This window comes from Passer domesticus, chromosome 5 (assembly GCF_036417665.1).
Source record: "Passer domesticus isolate bPasDom1 chromosome 5, bPasDom1.hap1, whole genome shotgun sequence".
In the NCBI taxonomy this organism is placed as follows: Eukaryota; Metazoa; Chordata; class Aves; order Passeriformes; family Passeridae; genus Passer; species Passer domesticus.
In genome coordinates this window covers 44,249,619-44,264,376 of record NC_087478.1, presented here as the reverse complement: position 1 = coordinate 44,264,376, position 14,758 = coordinate 44,249,619, and the positions used below count along the sequence as shown (strand labels likewise).

Below are 14,758 nucleotides of genomic sequence, written 5' to 3'. Positions count from 1 at the left end.
ATCCTAAACCTGAGTGTTGGACCTACACTGCCAGGAAACAACTCAGACTTTTAGCCTCTGGAAAGAGTCAATAGCCTTTAAATCTAAGAACCCATAATGCTTTTTATGAAACACACTTTCATATATTCTTCTAAGCAGTATCTCTCCCTTTTTTTCCCCCAAAAAACTTTGAACACTTCATACTTTTTGTGTGCGTTGCTTGGTTGCTATCACCACTACCCTGGTTATACATTTCAGATTTGTTGTTCTGATTTAACTTTTTCTATAACTCCTAAAAAAGATTCTCCAGCTACTTATTCCCTTTTCTCTCTTTTTTTTAATTTTTAATTTTTTTACCCCGTTATTGGAAAAGTTTTCCTTTCTATCTATTCCACCAAGTATTTTTCAATAATAGTATTTTATTTCTATGATTTCCTTTTCTAGTAACTTGTCCAGAGAAAGCATACTTTGACAGATATTTCAGGCAGATAATGAGTATTTTGGAGATGGGTGATCATGTGGTACTTGAAATCCCTGCTGTAATGAGTAACAGCCTTTCCGCAACTGGTTGTGAACCATTTCACTTTGTTTAAATGTCTGTCTCAGCTTTGCAGACTCTAGAGTAGGACTGAGTTCTTCTGAAAGGTTTTCAATTAGCATGGTATTCCCAAACTATAGAAGCAGAAATGTATCAGAAAGAGGGAAAAAGATCAAACAATTAACAATTTTATTTCAAAATCCTTAAACAATTTTGGTTACTGAGCATAGCAAGAAACATAGTTTGAATGGAGCCTAACAAACTAATTTTGATAGTTCTGTGCTTGTCAACCATTGTTTTTTCTCTTTAAGTCAATACAGTGCTTTGCTTTGATTTCTAAGCAGTGAGCAGAAATAAGTGAAACATTTTAATTGAAAACTGAGCTTGTATATTCAACATAAGGAAAAATCCCCAAAACCCCAAACCAGGGAGAAGAAAATGTTTCCTTTGCATTAACAGATGATGAAAAGTTTTCTTCTCTTCTCTGAGGAAACAATGATTTTCATTTCTTAGTAACCATTGTATTATGACTCCTTACAATGCTCCAGAAATTATTTTTCCTGGACTTTGGATGTTCATGTTCTTTTTAAAACCTGAGATCATGGGATGGTAACACCTGCCACACAGGAGACTGGCCCCTGAATTTAAACTATTTGATGAAGTGGGAGCTCCTGGCATGAAGAGGGCAATTATATTGGTTGAAAGACAGCCATTTGAGACTGGACAACTGATGACTGCCTTCTGCAGATTCCTGTCAGGTGGAAGAAGGAATAGGCATTACTTTACTGAGAGGAAAGATTTCAGGGGATTAATGTCCTAGTACCTGATTAATGTCCTTGTACCTATATGAAGAGATTTGGTAAAAAGCTTTTGTCTTCTGAATTGGTAGATTTTTCTAGCTGTATTTTATTACTTCTCACTAGAGTTTAAAACCCACAAGGCTGATGCCCAAGTCGGCCAGCACCATTTGGCACCCACACCCTTCAGCAGAAATGCAGGGATTTAATGGGTAAAAGAGGGATTTTGAACTTTACAAAGGTGATCTTTTTTCTATGATCCTTTTTCTGTCTTCTCTTACTTCATCCTGAACCTGGGTGTGGGACAGCAGCTGTCTAGTTTTCCATGCAGAGTGGCCATTTGTCATCATCTGGAGAAGCTTCCCAGCAGACAGGAATTTGGAAAGATGATGTGAGTTTGACAATGTTTCTTTCTTCCTTGACAGCTCATCAGCCTGCTCCGTAACGTTTGCAAGATATTTTCAGGACAGTGAAAGGCTATGGCATAAGATTTTCTTTAATGGATTTCACTGCTGGGGCTTATTTTCACTTGTAATAGCCCAGGCATCTCCTGAAACTCCAGTGTTTTCTTGTCAGCTTGGATGTGAAGGCAGTTAACTTTGGTGTCCGTTTTTCCTGAGCAAGTGGGCTGGATTCAGCTAAACTTTTCATCAAAGTGAACTAATTAAAAAACAGAGTTGTGGGAGCTGACAGTTGAGTCTGAGATTTTGGAAAGGAAAGCAGGAGTTGTTATCCACTGGTTCTTAAAATTAGTTCACTGAAGTTGTTAGTTCCTGTGCTTGTGTTCTTCGGAGTGCTTTAGCTCCCTTCAGTGTGTGGTGGCTATTTGTGCCCTCAGTGTTGCATGGACATGGAACAAGAGACCAGTGAAGCCATAGAGGCATGGGGAAGCTGGAACACCTCAGAACCCATGGTTTTATACTGTGAGAGAAGGTGGGGGAATGAAGGTGCAGTCAGGTGAAGAGGAACAGGAGGAAGACAAAAAAAGAGATAATTAAGGAGTAGTTACAGTAACACAAAGGGGAGTGGATGAAATGATCATGCAAGAAAGTGGAAACCCCAGACAAAGCCAGAGTAGAGAAGGGACAGGGAAATTTGTCAATCTCTTCATCCTCTGCTGTGACTGCCAAGAATACCACCGTGTCTACAATGACAGAGAAAGCTTCAGTTATACATACAAACTGTGTTTTGGATATTGGAGGAGGAAGACTGTTTCTTGCCATATTTACCCATTTAATACAGAAGGAAAATTAATCCAGGATGAATTTCAGAGAATGATAATATTTTCCTCAACGGCTTTTAAAAAATATATTCTTTTGAAATGGTGTAAATTTTAGCTGATCACATGAATACAAAAATATAGTCTACAAAGTTACAAATTTGATGCATTGAAAAACTAGAGTAGCAAATTACTTTATGCAGAGTGATGAATATGATGAACCCAATTAAAAGCTTTTATGTTTATAATGGATATGTCTTCAGAAAAACAGAACAGGTTTATTAGATCAAGTTAGAGGCTATTTTTTGCTAGTGATAAAAGTTTTTAAGGATTTCCTGTCTTTGTAGTATTTCTCTGTGACTAGTACTTCTCACAAAATTCTTTTGTTACTGTGCAAATAGAATAGATATAGACATTTGAAACAGGTATATTCCATCTTCTGTACAGCAAACAGTAGCAGGATCCAATACTGGTGAACAAATATAAAAACAGGCCATTCTTGGATTTCTTAACACATAACTAAATAAATTGTTTTCATTTAAACCAATTCTGTAGAAGAAAGATTTCATGGTGCCACTGCACATACTAGCAATAGCTAGCTCTGTGTCTTGAAGCCTCAGCATGTGACAGGTGTGCTGGTTTTGGCTGGGATAGAGTTATTTATCTATATGGTAGCTGGTATGGGGCTGTGTTTTGGATTTGTGGTGGGAACAGTATGGATAGCACAGGGCTGATTTAGCTGTTACAGAGCAGAGATACACAGAGCCAAGGCCTTTTCTGGTTCACACACCTTCTCCCCCCACCCCACCAGTGAAGAGTCTGGGAGCACACAAGGATCTGGGAGGGAAAACAGCAGAAACAGCTGACCTTGATGACCAAGAAGATATCCCCTACCCTAGGACACTGTGCTCAGCATATAAAACTGGGGGAAGAAGAAGGAAGGGGTGAGGGATGCTCATAGATGATGATATTTGTCTTCTCCAGTCACCATTACACATGGTGGACCCCTGCTTTCTTGGAGATGGCTGGACACCTGCTGCCCGTGGGATGTGGTGAATGAATCCCTTGCTTTGCTTGTGAGTGTAAATTTTGCCTTACTCATTAAATTATCTTTATCTCAGCCCATGAATTTTCTCACGCTTCCCATTCTCTCCCTAGCTTCTGGGAGAGTGAGTGATTTGTTGGGGGGGGGCTAGTTGCTTGCTGGGTTTAAACCATAACACAAGTTGACCTTGACTTTCAGCAATAGGCTTCTTTCATATAAATATAACTTTCCCCAGGTACCAATGGATATTCAGAAATCACAAACAAAAAGTCAAAACCCAAATGCATGGACAAACAGAGGTCTTGTGTAATTGTATTTCAAAAATGCCACAAATGTGTTTTAAAAGTATATGACAACATGCAGGTTTTGTCCTGGTTTGATAGTATTGAAAGCTCATAACATGAACCAGGAAAGCTTTGAAGTACTGCCTCTAGACACAGCTTGTTATTGAAGAAACATATTGCTGCTGCTCAAAGAGAAATTCCTCTATTGAACTCTGCTCTAAGTTCCCCAGACAAATAAGCAGCAGCTGGACCTAACATGGGCCTTTCACATGCTGGAGAACATACCTGCTCTCACCAGCTAAGGCGGGAGCATTAATACTCTGCAGCAGCTGGGGAAACACGTGTGTGCTGCCAATTAGGAAACCTTTCAAAGTGAGGCTTTGCAGCTCATCTGTGATCTGCAGACCTCAGCTTGGGAACCATTATTCTCTACTAATGGCACCTGTGGGCCAGGAGGGATGGGAAACTGGGGTTTGAGGGAGCAGAGTCTATTAAATGCTATGGCAACAGGTAGCAAAACAGTGCTCTCCCTCTTTCCCTAATTAGTAGCTGTTAGCATCTGGAGTTGACTGTTGGTGATTGTAATTTGCTTCACTCCATCATGTGATGGTGTAAGGATCAGTGGAGGGTGATGCAAGGACCAGTCAAGAGGTAAAAGAAATATTAGGGATTAGCTTCTCTATACATACTTTGCAATGCCATATTTAAAATAAAATCATGCTCCTGGAGGCATGGGAGTAATGTAGCTGTTCTGATTGGTTTGGTTATGTTCTTTGTGTTCTTTTGGCAGAAAATACACACTGATCTTTCCACTTGTTTGAAATTTCCAGAAAATGAAATTGCCTGTTGAAAAGAAAATTCCCATGGTAGATCTGAGTGAAATCTTTCCACATATATGAGTGATCCAAATCCCTTGGAAAGGAGAGGTTTCAGGTAAGCTCTGGTCTTGTGGCATGCTGATAGAGGGCTGGGGAAGTAGCCTTAGCTGTGGGGTTGCTCCTGTCTGTAGGGAGAGGAAGGTTCCATGCAATCAGTACAGTGAAGTCAATAATGAAGTCTTTCTTCTTACCAAAGCTGAATGTTTTCAGACCACCATATTAGATATGATTATTATTAAATAAATTTGACCTTCAGGGTTCAAAATTCTTTGGAGAGAAAGAGAAGGAGATGTATCTGAAGATGTAGTGTATTTGCAAACATGTTTCCTCATTTCCTAGGGAAACTAAGAAAAAAGAAGAATTTCAGTCTTAAATATTATAGTGTATAGTAATATATAGCATATATTTGGTATGTTTGAAGACAGGAGTGACATTAGACCACTATCCTCAATTGGATTGATATTTTATGCTTCATTGTGTTAATCTTTTTCATTCAGTGCTTGGTTACTACCAAAATCCACAATTTTCTCACTGACTGGCTGAAGAGGAAAAAGGAGCTGACACCGAGAGATGACAAAGAAAAGATCTGTCAACTGAAACTCTACCCAGAACCATTTTCTGTACGAAATAAAATGGGGTGGTGAAGTACCAGAGCTTGCCAGGTATGATCCTGACATGCTACAAAAACAGCAATTATAGTTGTGCATGTCTGGTGGTCCAAAGAATGTTCAGCCTCCTGCCTGCTTCCTTAGCCAGGAGACAGCAGTACAAGTTAGTTATGTGCCTTTGTGAGGCTTTACAAAAACCTGTGCATTTTATATGATCCTAATCTGCAAAAAATTATTCATGGCTTTGTTTCTATTGTTGTAAGAAATTCCAGTTATACATAAACATATTTGCAGAATGTAGATGTCTCATGATATATGCCAAGTACAGCCCCCAGGCTGTATCAAGTTATATCAGCTCCATGTCCATCATCAATGTCAGATGGACAATGTCTATGATTTAATAAGCACTGTTCTGATTATTCATGTACTCGTGTTTTCTTTTGTTGCTTTATGTGAGTTTGAATGAATGATGCAGCAGCTCTGCAGGAACTTATATATAATGAGAAACTGTAAGAAAATAGAAATTTCTTCTAAAACCAGAAGTAATAAATAGTTTATTTATTAAGTAAAAAATATGGGTTAATAGAAGGAGAGCTTTTCTATTTTTAACAGTGCCTGAATAGAAGTTCTAGATTTCAAACATCATCAACTTTGCAAAAATGGATTTTAATTACTCTCTTTGTTTTTAGTTTGTGTGCTAGCTTGACCCTGAAGGCCTGAAAAAGAATTAAACTATCTTTTGAAACTACAGACAAAATTATAAAAGCAATGAGATCTAAGTGATGATGGGCATTTGAAAATCTCACTAGATACCCATTTGTGTTTTTAGTCACCTGGAACAGAAATTCATCTTAAACTCTGCAAAACCAGTTGCTCATTGGGCATTTGTGACAGCAGATTTAGGGATCTGCAGGTGCACTAATAAATCAGCATAGTCTGCAGCAGCACAAATAGCTGTGTTATACAGAAGCTTTAAACTAGGGTAGGCTGCAGGAATGACTCAAAGCAAAAGACTTGTAAAGCTTGAGGAACAGAAGTTCCAAAAGTACCATAGGGGAATATTTGATTAGGGGAGTTTTGGTTATTATTTCTGTTTGGTGCATATGTTTTACAAAAGATAATTTTTTTCCCCAAACCCAGATTCAGCAGTTCAGTGAATGGCAGTGGATTAAACCCTATTGACACATATGATAAAGCAATACTGAAGTAATTGCTTGGGATTCAAGCATTGTCTGTGAGACATACAGATTATAAAGGGGAGAAAAAAATTTATACAAAGCACACAAAAATAGTCTTAATCACTACACTGGCTTTTAGTGCCCAAATCCTTGAGAAGGAGAAGAATGGCAGACAAAGGGCAAATGAAAAGAAGGTGAAATAACACAAAATTAATCCGTATGTTTCCCCTTATCTCTAAGTCCTGCCTGTCATTTTTCTACTTAAAAACGTGTTTTTTAAGTACCAATTCATTCAACAGATACATGATACATATATCAAATGCAGCCTAATGCTTTACAGGACTAAGATATTCCCAGTTGCAGAATTTTACTGGCTGAGATTATAGAAATTCATTTGTACTGCATTTTTAGCTCAGTGGCCCACTATACTTGCACTACTTTTATAGCCTGTAAGAACAGTGACACTCATTTTATGAGAATGAGATTGTAAATCACTTAGGTTTTAAGTTCAGTGTTTTCCCTTGGCATTCTTCTCTGACAGATCAGACAGAGATGGGCCTTGAGGGCTCTACTTCACCTCATAGTCCCTAAGAGCACTGCTGGCATGTTGTTGGTTTTTCTTTGCCTGCATGTTTAAGATAGTTCTTCTGAATGTCCAGTCATTGTCACTGAGCAGTGGTCTTTAAAATTCATGCAGAAAGCAATTAGCTCTTGCCTGGAATGACATACAAGTTTGAAAAGCAATTTTGGATTTCCTTCATTAATATATTATGATGTGGGTTTTAAAAATCCTATTTAAAAGGAAACCAGATTAGTGAAAGACAAAGAAAAGGTCCCAAAATCTGGCATGCATTTACTTTATCTGTAAAGGGTTTTCTAAAAGATGAAGTTTTATCAATATCCAAGGTGTCAGTCATGCCAAACACTGAAAGGCAGAGAACAGTCCAAGGTAGAGAAAATTTGCTAGTTGTAAAACTTTAAATAAGAACATTTATTGTTATTTTAATTGAGAGGTACTTAGATTATTTTTTGCTTCTTTTGTGAAGGTAAATATACAGAAACTTAGCCAGGTTGTGCAGTGTGGTATTGCTTCTTATGTCTACAAATTCTTTAACAAAGAGGATTATCCTACCTTCTAATTTGCTTTGTGTGTTATTTTACAGATGGAAATGAACAATCTGTGTTGTAATTTAACCAGAAAGGTACAGCTGTCTATATAAGGAGTAAATATATGATAAACTTTCAAGAGGAGCACGCACGTAGTCAGTGTGAGAGTGGTACTGGTCATTTATTACCATTTATTACCATTGATTTACTGCACAATTTTGATATGTTCTGTACTGCAGTTGTTGGTAGATAAGCAATGACATGGTGAATTTTGACGTACAAAGGCATGAGCATTTTTATAGGGAAGTATTGTGGTTATTACACTCTTAGTATATTTATTGAGTACTAGAAAAAGCAGGAATAGGAGACCTGTAGCAGGGCTCAGTCAATCTGGAAAGTCAAATTCTGTCCTTTTGAAGAATTTTAATGGCACAGGGAAGTGATGAAATCACCCAAAAATATCTAGACATGGCACTTGGGGACACAGTTTAGTAGTGAACACAGTGGTGCGGGGTTAACAGCTGAGTTCTGTGCCCTTAGAGGCCCTTTCCAGTCCTAATGATTCTCTCTTGAACTGCAGGGACAATTTCTTGCATTCCATTTACTTGATCTTATTATTTATTTTTAAACAGAAATGAGAAGAAGCAGAACAGTTGTTTGTTAGCATTATTGTGTGGCTGTAAACATTAGTGTTCACTGAGGATAGCTATGAGGAGTAGCGAAGCTGTCTTGAGCAGGACCTGAACACGCTGTCATCTCTGCTGCATCACCCAAAATAAAACCACGTGCCTTGTGTGTGTGGGGGGAGAGGAATTTGCTGCTGCAAGAGTCTCTTCATGACAAGCAGGGATGGCTGGAGAGGGATGAAGGAGAGAGAAGCAGCGCCAAGTGAAGCGATCAAGTTTTGAGTGTACAGCCCCAGAGGAGCTCTCAGAGAGAGCTTTGTGGCTGGATGGGAACAGAGGTGGCTCCTAACATTTCCTGAAGAGCATCCCTCCAGGGAAGCAGTGCCCAGGCTGGGCTTTTGCTCCAGCTGCTGTGCCAAAGGTGGATACAGCTGCAAGTGTAGTTGAGCTCATCACAGTCAGGGGAAGAACGAGTGCTGAGACCACAGCAAATCTGCTGGGGCCTTCTTGAGGAGTAAGACTGGGTTACTTCACAAGTGCAACGGCCCTGAAGTGGAGGTTTGTTTCTCTTGACACATGGTAATTTTAGTGCCTTTGGAAACTTTTAGTTAGAGTTTCAGGTAACTCTGACTTAAAATGGAGCCACTGGCAGATTTTCAGCACACCTGGGTATGTGGTGATGTTTTCAGGCAGCCTGTATGATTTCAGGCAACCTGCATGATTTCAGTTGATGGTCAACACAGCACGGCAGACATAACCATCCATTCTTCCTGCAGGCACTGTGCTGCCTCCAAGGCCCCTCATGTATATTCATAAAATTATAGAATCATTTAGGTTGGAAAAGAACCTTAAGGTCATTGAGTCCAACTGTTACCCAGCGTGACCAAGCCCACCGCTAAATCATGCCTCTGAGCACGGCATCTTCACATCTTCTAAATACCTCTAGGGATGACAATTCCACCGCTTTCCTGGGCAGCCTGTTCCAATGTTTGACAGCCCTTTCAGTGAAGAAATTTTTCCATATCCAATCTAAACCTCCTCTGGTGTTACTTGAGGCCATATCCTTTTGGTCTGTCACTTAATACTTGGGAAGAGAGACCCATGTTGTTTCATTCACCTCATTGCTAAGAAGCGCAGTACTTTTTCGATTTCCATCCTGCTGCAAGCCATCTGAGCTGCCAAAAAGTCTGATATCCATCCCAGAAGCACTTACCCCATTGCTACCAAGGACTTCTTTGCATTTGTCCTGTTGGTAAGTGGTCTGCAACATGCTCATCTGTAAGAGTATCATGCAGACTTTAATGAAAGGTTTTGGGGCTGAATGAGGTTTTCTGTGTCCACTCTGACCTCCCTGCAGCAGTGCAGGTGAGCAGGCTGAGGCTTGCAAGACCAAAAGTAGATGGATGATGTGAGAAGCAGAGCAACCCATGGAGCTCACAGCAAGGGAGTAAAGCAATTAGCTCATTTCAGGGACTTTTCAACTGGTGCAAGCTACATTTTGTAGTTAACTGCTTGAAAACACTTTAGTGGGACCAAGTCATTCCCCAGACTTGTAATGATAGACACTGAGGTGTTAATTTGCAGAATGCAAAATGGAGCCAGATGACTTTTGGTTGAGAAGATACTTTGCCTTCATTTTGGGTTCCCATCAAGGTCTGTTTCTCAGCATATATCCTCTCTGCAAAGGTAGCCACATTATACAATTAAGGCACAACAGTTTGGCATCAACTAGGACTGGCATCATAGCAGAGATCTGCAAACCCATATGCCATCTGTTCTGCTCTCTTCAAAGTTTTTGGCTTTGTTATAGTTTTGGCAGTCAACTCAAAAAGGAAATGGTTATTGAAATCTGAACTCAAATTTCTTGCCAGCAGACCACTGCTGGCTTATCCTTGAAAAACTCAAACAATCTCTGCTCTGTTCCCGAGCAGTGTAGGTGTAATGGGGATAAAATCACTTTGTGGTATTACATGAAGTGAGTGGCCATTTACTTGTACCAGCAGCGCTTTTGTGACAGGACTGGGAAGATTCATGCAGCCCTCAGACTGGAGGAGGTTAATAGTAAGGAAAGGATATCACCAAGTCAAGAGAACAGAAAAGCTGTGGAGGTAGAAATGTTGTTAATGCAGACTGAAATAAAATCCAGACAAATCTGTGAAACCTTTTCCTTTTCCATTTGTCTCAATACTCTCCATGTTTATGCCTCACGGAATCACCTTATACATCTCTTTATATTATACTTCCATCAAAAGTGAAGGGTATTAATCAGTCATCTGTAACAAACATGAAAATTGAATAATTAATGACAGATTAGAAGATTGAGTTTTTGTCTTCAGTCAGTCCTGGACATCTCTGGGTCTTTCCTTTGTTTTTTCCTGTTTTGCACATGTATGTTTCATTTTGTACTTAATTTCTCTCCAACCAAGAGGATAGAAAACAGTAGAAGTAGAAATATTGATAGTGCAGACTGAAATTAAATCCAGTCTCTTGCTATACAAGGGGTCTCTGTATTGCTAACATGGTCTACAAGATCCTCACCCAAGTCACAGGTTTCTCTTTTTGGCTGCTAGGTTTTTTAGCCTGAGCTGACCTTCCCTCATAGTGTTTTCTTTAAAGCAGAAGAGACATTGAACTATAAACTTTAAAAAAACATGTCACCCATTCTCCCTCTCTCCTGAGAAGTTTACAAATTGCTAAAGAATGTGGAAAAAAAAGTAGTTTGGTTTAGACCAGGGAACCATTCTCACTTCTATAAGACAAATCACACTTTTGCGTGTGCATGTGATGAGACACCTGTGAATTGCCTCAGGGACTGTTTTCACCATTCTTCAACCTGATCCTGATCAAAGGGTGTGGGATGGCATCACTGAAGAGCTGGGACATGACTCTATTCTGCTTGTATTTAGCTGAAGGTACAAGCATGCTCATAACTGATTTTTCAGGTATTTTAAATTTTTTTTACATTTATTACTTAATTTCTAGGAGATTCATTGTGCACAATCAAGTCTTACATACAATGTCATGAGTATTATTTTAGGTGTGAAACCAGAATATGCTTTAAATGTCTTCACAAGCCACTGAGACTCAAAATATAAAACTTATGTTTAAATGAAAGGGAAAGAAAACTACAAGGGTAAATAAAACATGTCTCAGCTGACTTTTCAGATGAACCTACCTAAGTAAGAGATCTAGAAGAGCTGTTTCTCCCACACCAATTTTTTAAAGATTTATAGAAGGTGTTTTTCAACTTTGGATGTCTTAACTCAAAAACATTCCAAAGAGAGTCACTTTGGCCTCCTTGGTTGATTTTTAGTTCAATTCTGCATCTTTTTGTAGAAAGAGAGTTTCTTTTAGTAGAGAGCATTAATATTATTTTGATCAAATAAATTGAAAGCAAAAAGAAAGTTCTTAGAATAATTTTTTTCTTGCTTGAGGCCTGAATTTATCAAATTTCGAAGCTAAGAGAGATTTCTTCTGAACACAAGTCCCCTTTCACATTTTGTCTCTAGACTAGCAGCAAATCAAGAAAATAAGGAGGTGACCAGCATCAATGAGCAGGAAACTCCTGATTAAGGGCAACAGATAAGGATGTGGAAGGAAGAAATAGGAATATCTACCCAGGGGTAATAGGGAGACATTGCCTGATCCTGCAGGGATGGAACTGAGAAAATTCAACTGGAGCTGAAATTAGCAGGGGATGTGAAGGGCAGATAGATGTAAATTGGTAGCAAAAAAGAAACCCAAATAAATGAAAATGGGGGCCCCATGGCTCAGTGGAACAGGAAACCTAGTGTTAAGGGGGTGTGATAAAGACTGAGGTGCTAAATTCCTTTTTTTATCAGCCTCATTTTTGCTGAAAAAATTTGCTGGAGGGACTTGTGGACTTTGGTGAAGAAGAAGTTGAACTGATTCAGCAGTGAACCCCCCCAAAACCAGCCATTACAGGCTGCACTAGCAAGAGTGCAGCCAGCAAGACTAGAAAGGGAAGCTGTTGTCTCCCCACACTTAGTACCAGTGAGACCACAGCTGCAGTCCTGGACTCTCAAGTATGAGAAAGATACTCTCAAGTATGAGAAAGATATGCGAGGAAGAAGAGCATTGTGGAGAGAAGTAATACTAGGTACCAAGATCAGCTCATGCATTTTACCCTTAGCCCCTCAAACTTTGCCTTCAATAACATACATTTCTTCAGACATTTTCACAGCTGGAAGAACAGTGTGCTCCCCAATATGCTGTAGGGGTCACCATGAAAAAGAGATTCTAAATAGCTACCAACAAATCTAAGAAAACTTCATCACCTGGATTGAAAACTTAGAATACCTATCGATTTCCACCACAGATTCATTAATCACTTTCTGTAAAACACTAATTTCCTGGTCACAAGCAGCAGCATAAAGAACAGATGGAATACACACAAAACCAAGATCAGCGCACCCACCTCTGCAATAATTTATCCACCAATCAATAATTTAAAGCAAAGTAAAAGTGTTGGGGTATGCACTCAGAACGTGAAATGCAGTGTATTAGCTTTGAGAAAATATTACATCTACCAACCCACCCCTCCCTCCACAGCTCCCAAAAAAATCACCTGTAAGGCAATTCTGTGAAAATGTACCCATATGTAACCAAACCACAACACTACCATACACAAAGTGTCTTCATTTAAAAAAATCACCTCAATTATGTGCAGCTACCTGTGTTACACCCCAGCCTTGAAAATAACTCTGAATTATCATCCACACTTGAAGAAAGTTGGCATTTATTTCCCTTATTGGAAAATAAATTGGCAGCGCATTTCCTCTCACTCTCTCCACCCCCTCCAGTCTCATTCAGTTCATTGCCCAAAGAAAATTTCCTGGAGTTCAACATGCACCACTGGTTCAGGGCATTGTTCAGGATGACTGGGAAATTTGGCAGGAGGTCCACTTGGCTAAGCAAGGAGCTTCTTAATGAACTAAAATGCAAAGCACATAAGAAGTGAAAACAAGGGCAAACAACAAAGGAAAAGTATAAAAGTACTGCTCAGACATGTTGGGACAAAACCAGAAAGACTAAAGCCCAGTTGGATTTAAAACTGGACAGGAACATAAAAACTAACAAGATGTGATTTTACAAGCCTGTCAGAAGTGAAAAGAAACTCAGAGAAAGAGTGAGTCCATTTCTTAATGGAAGAAAACCTAGTGATAGACAGTATGGAAAAGGCTGCTCAATGGCTTTTTGTCTCAGGGAAAGCCTGCTCCCAGATGTCTGCACCCACCAATGCTATATGGGAAGCCAACAATGTACTAAAATCCATAGGTGTGGATGGGACTCCTCAACAGGTGCTGACAGGGCTGATATGCTTCTGAGCCTTGTCATAATTTTTGAAAAATCATAGTTTTTGGGGGGGATCTCTGATGACTGAGCTGTTGTTACCCCCAGCTTTAAGAAAGGCAAGAGGCAGGATCTAGATAACTGCAGGCTGATCAGCCTCACTTCAGTCCTTAGAAAAATAACAGAGCACATCCATTTCTGAACACAGGAATGACAGGTAGCAATGAGGAGCAATCAACAGATTTATCAGAGCAAATCACAGTTCTGAACTTGGACTGAGGACTTGACTGCATTAAAAGATCACAGCTAGCAGGGTGCAGGTGGGCTGGTGATTATTTCCCTCCTTTTGACACTTGTGAGGTCACATCTAGAACACCAGTTTGACCATGCCTACATCCACAGTAAAAAAAACCCTGTCATATTAAAGTGTGTCTTGGGGGTCTCCAGGATGACTGGGAGGATCATGGCCCAGAGAACAGAAAGCTACAAGGAAGTCTGAATGTGGTTTTCTACCACCTAATAGGTAAGTATAAAGAAGGCAAAGACTTGGAAGTGCCTGGCAAAAGTACATGCTATAGAAATAGCAATTTTGGTAACTGGAATAAACAGACATATTTAAAGCTCAGTTGGGCAGGTCCCTGATCTCTCTTTTGAAGTCATCCCGGCCTTGAGCAGTAGACAGTACAATCTTGAATTCACTTCTAACCAAAACCCTCCAATGTTTTTATGATTCTGTGTTTAGACAATTTGATTCCTGTCTGTGGTGAAAGAACTGGTGATGTGGATACTGAGTCGTTCATGTGGATTTGTATCCTTCCTGTGTCTGGAAGCTGAAGAAGAATAGGCTGGAAAAATGGACTCCTAAATGAACTGAAGATTGTCTGGGCCACCAGGCTGAAAAGATAGCAATCAATGTCTCAAGGTCAAGACAGCAGCCAGCAGAGTGCTCAAATGTTTGATAATGAGGTTGATACTGTCTGGTATCTTCACCAGCAAGAGGGATGATGATGCAGAATGCACCTCCTAAAAGCTGTGGAAGGTTTGGTGGAGTGCACCTTGACAGCCCTGAGCCTGTAGCATATGGCCAATAAAAAAAAATGGAAGGAACTGAATTTGTTTGGTCTGCTAAAGAGGACCCATAGAGGCAGAATCCAAGAGTCTACAACAGCTTGAAGGGGAATTGCCA

The 14,758-nt window shown here is 39.7% G+C and overlaps 1 long non-coding RNA gene across 6 annotated transcripts; it reads left to right on the top strand.

Moving 5' to 3' along the window:
• Positions 1-4,331: 4,331 nt before the first annotated feature.
• LOC135300404 (uncharacterized) lies at positions 4,332-14,333 on the top strand. 6 transcript variants are annotated; one of them, XR_010362298.1, is made up of 5 exons: positions 4,332-4,513; positions 4,653-4,795; positions 5,238-5,402; positions 7,690-7,803; positions 8,266-12,199. It is a non-coding gene; the product is annotated as an uncharacterized LOC135300404 (long non-coding RNA). The 6 variants fall into 6 exon arrangements; XR_010362300.1 differs by having other exon boundaries at positions 4,340-4,513; positions 7,690-7,728; positions 8,266-12,200; XR_010362302.1 differs by lacking the exons at positions 7,690-7,803; positions 8,266-12,199 and adding an exon at positions 14,315-14,333 and having other exon boundaries at positions 4,344-4,513.
• Positions 14,334-14,758: the final 425 nt, after the last annotated feature.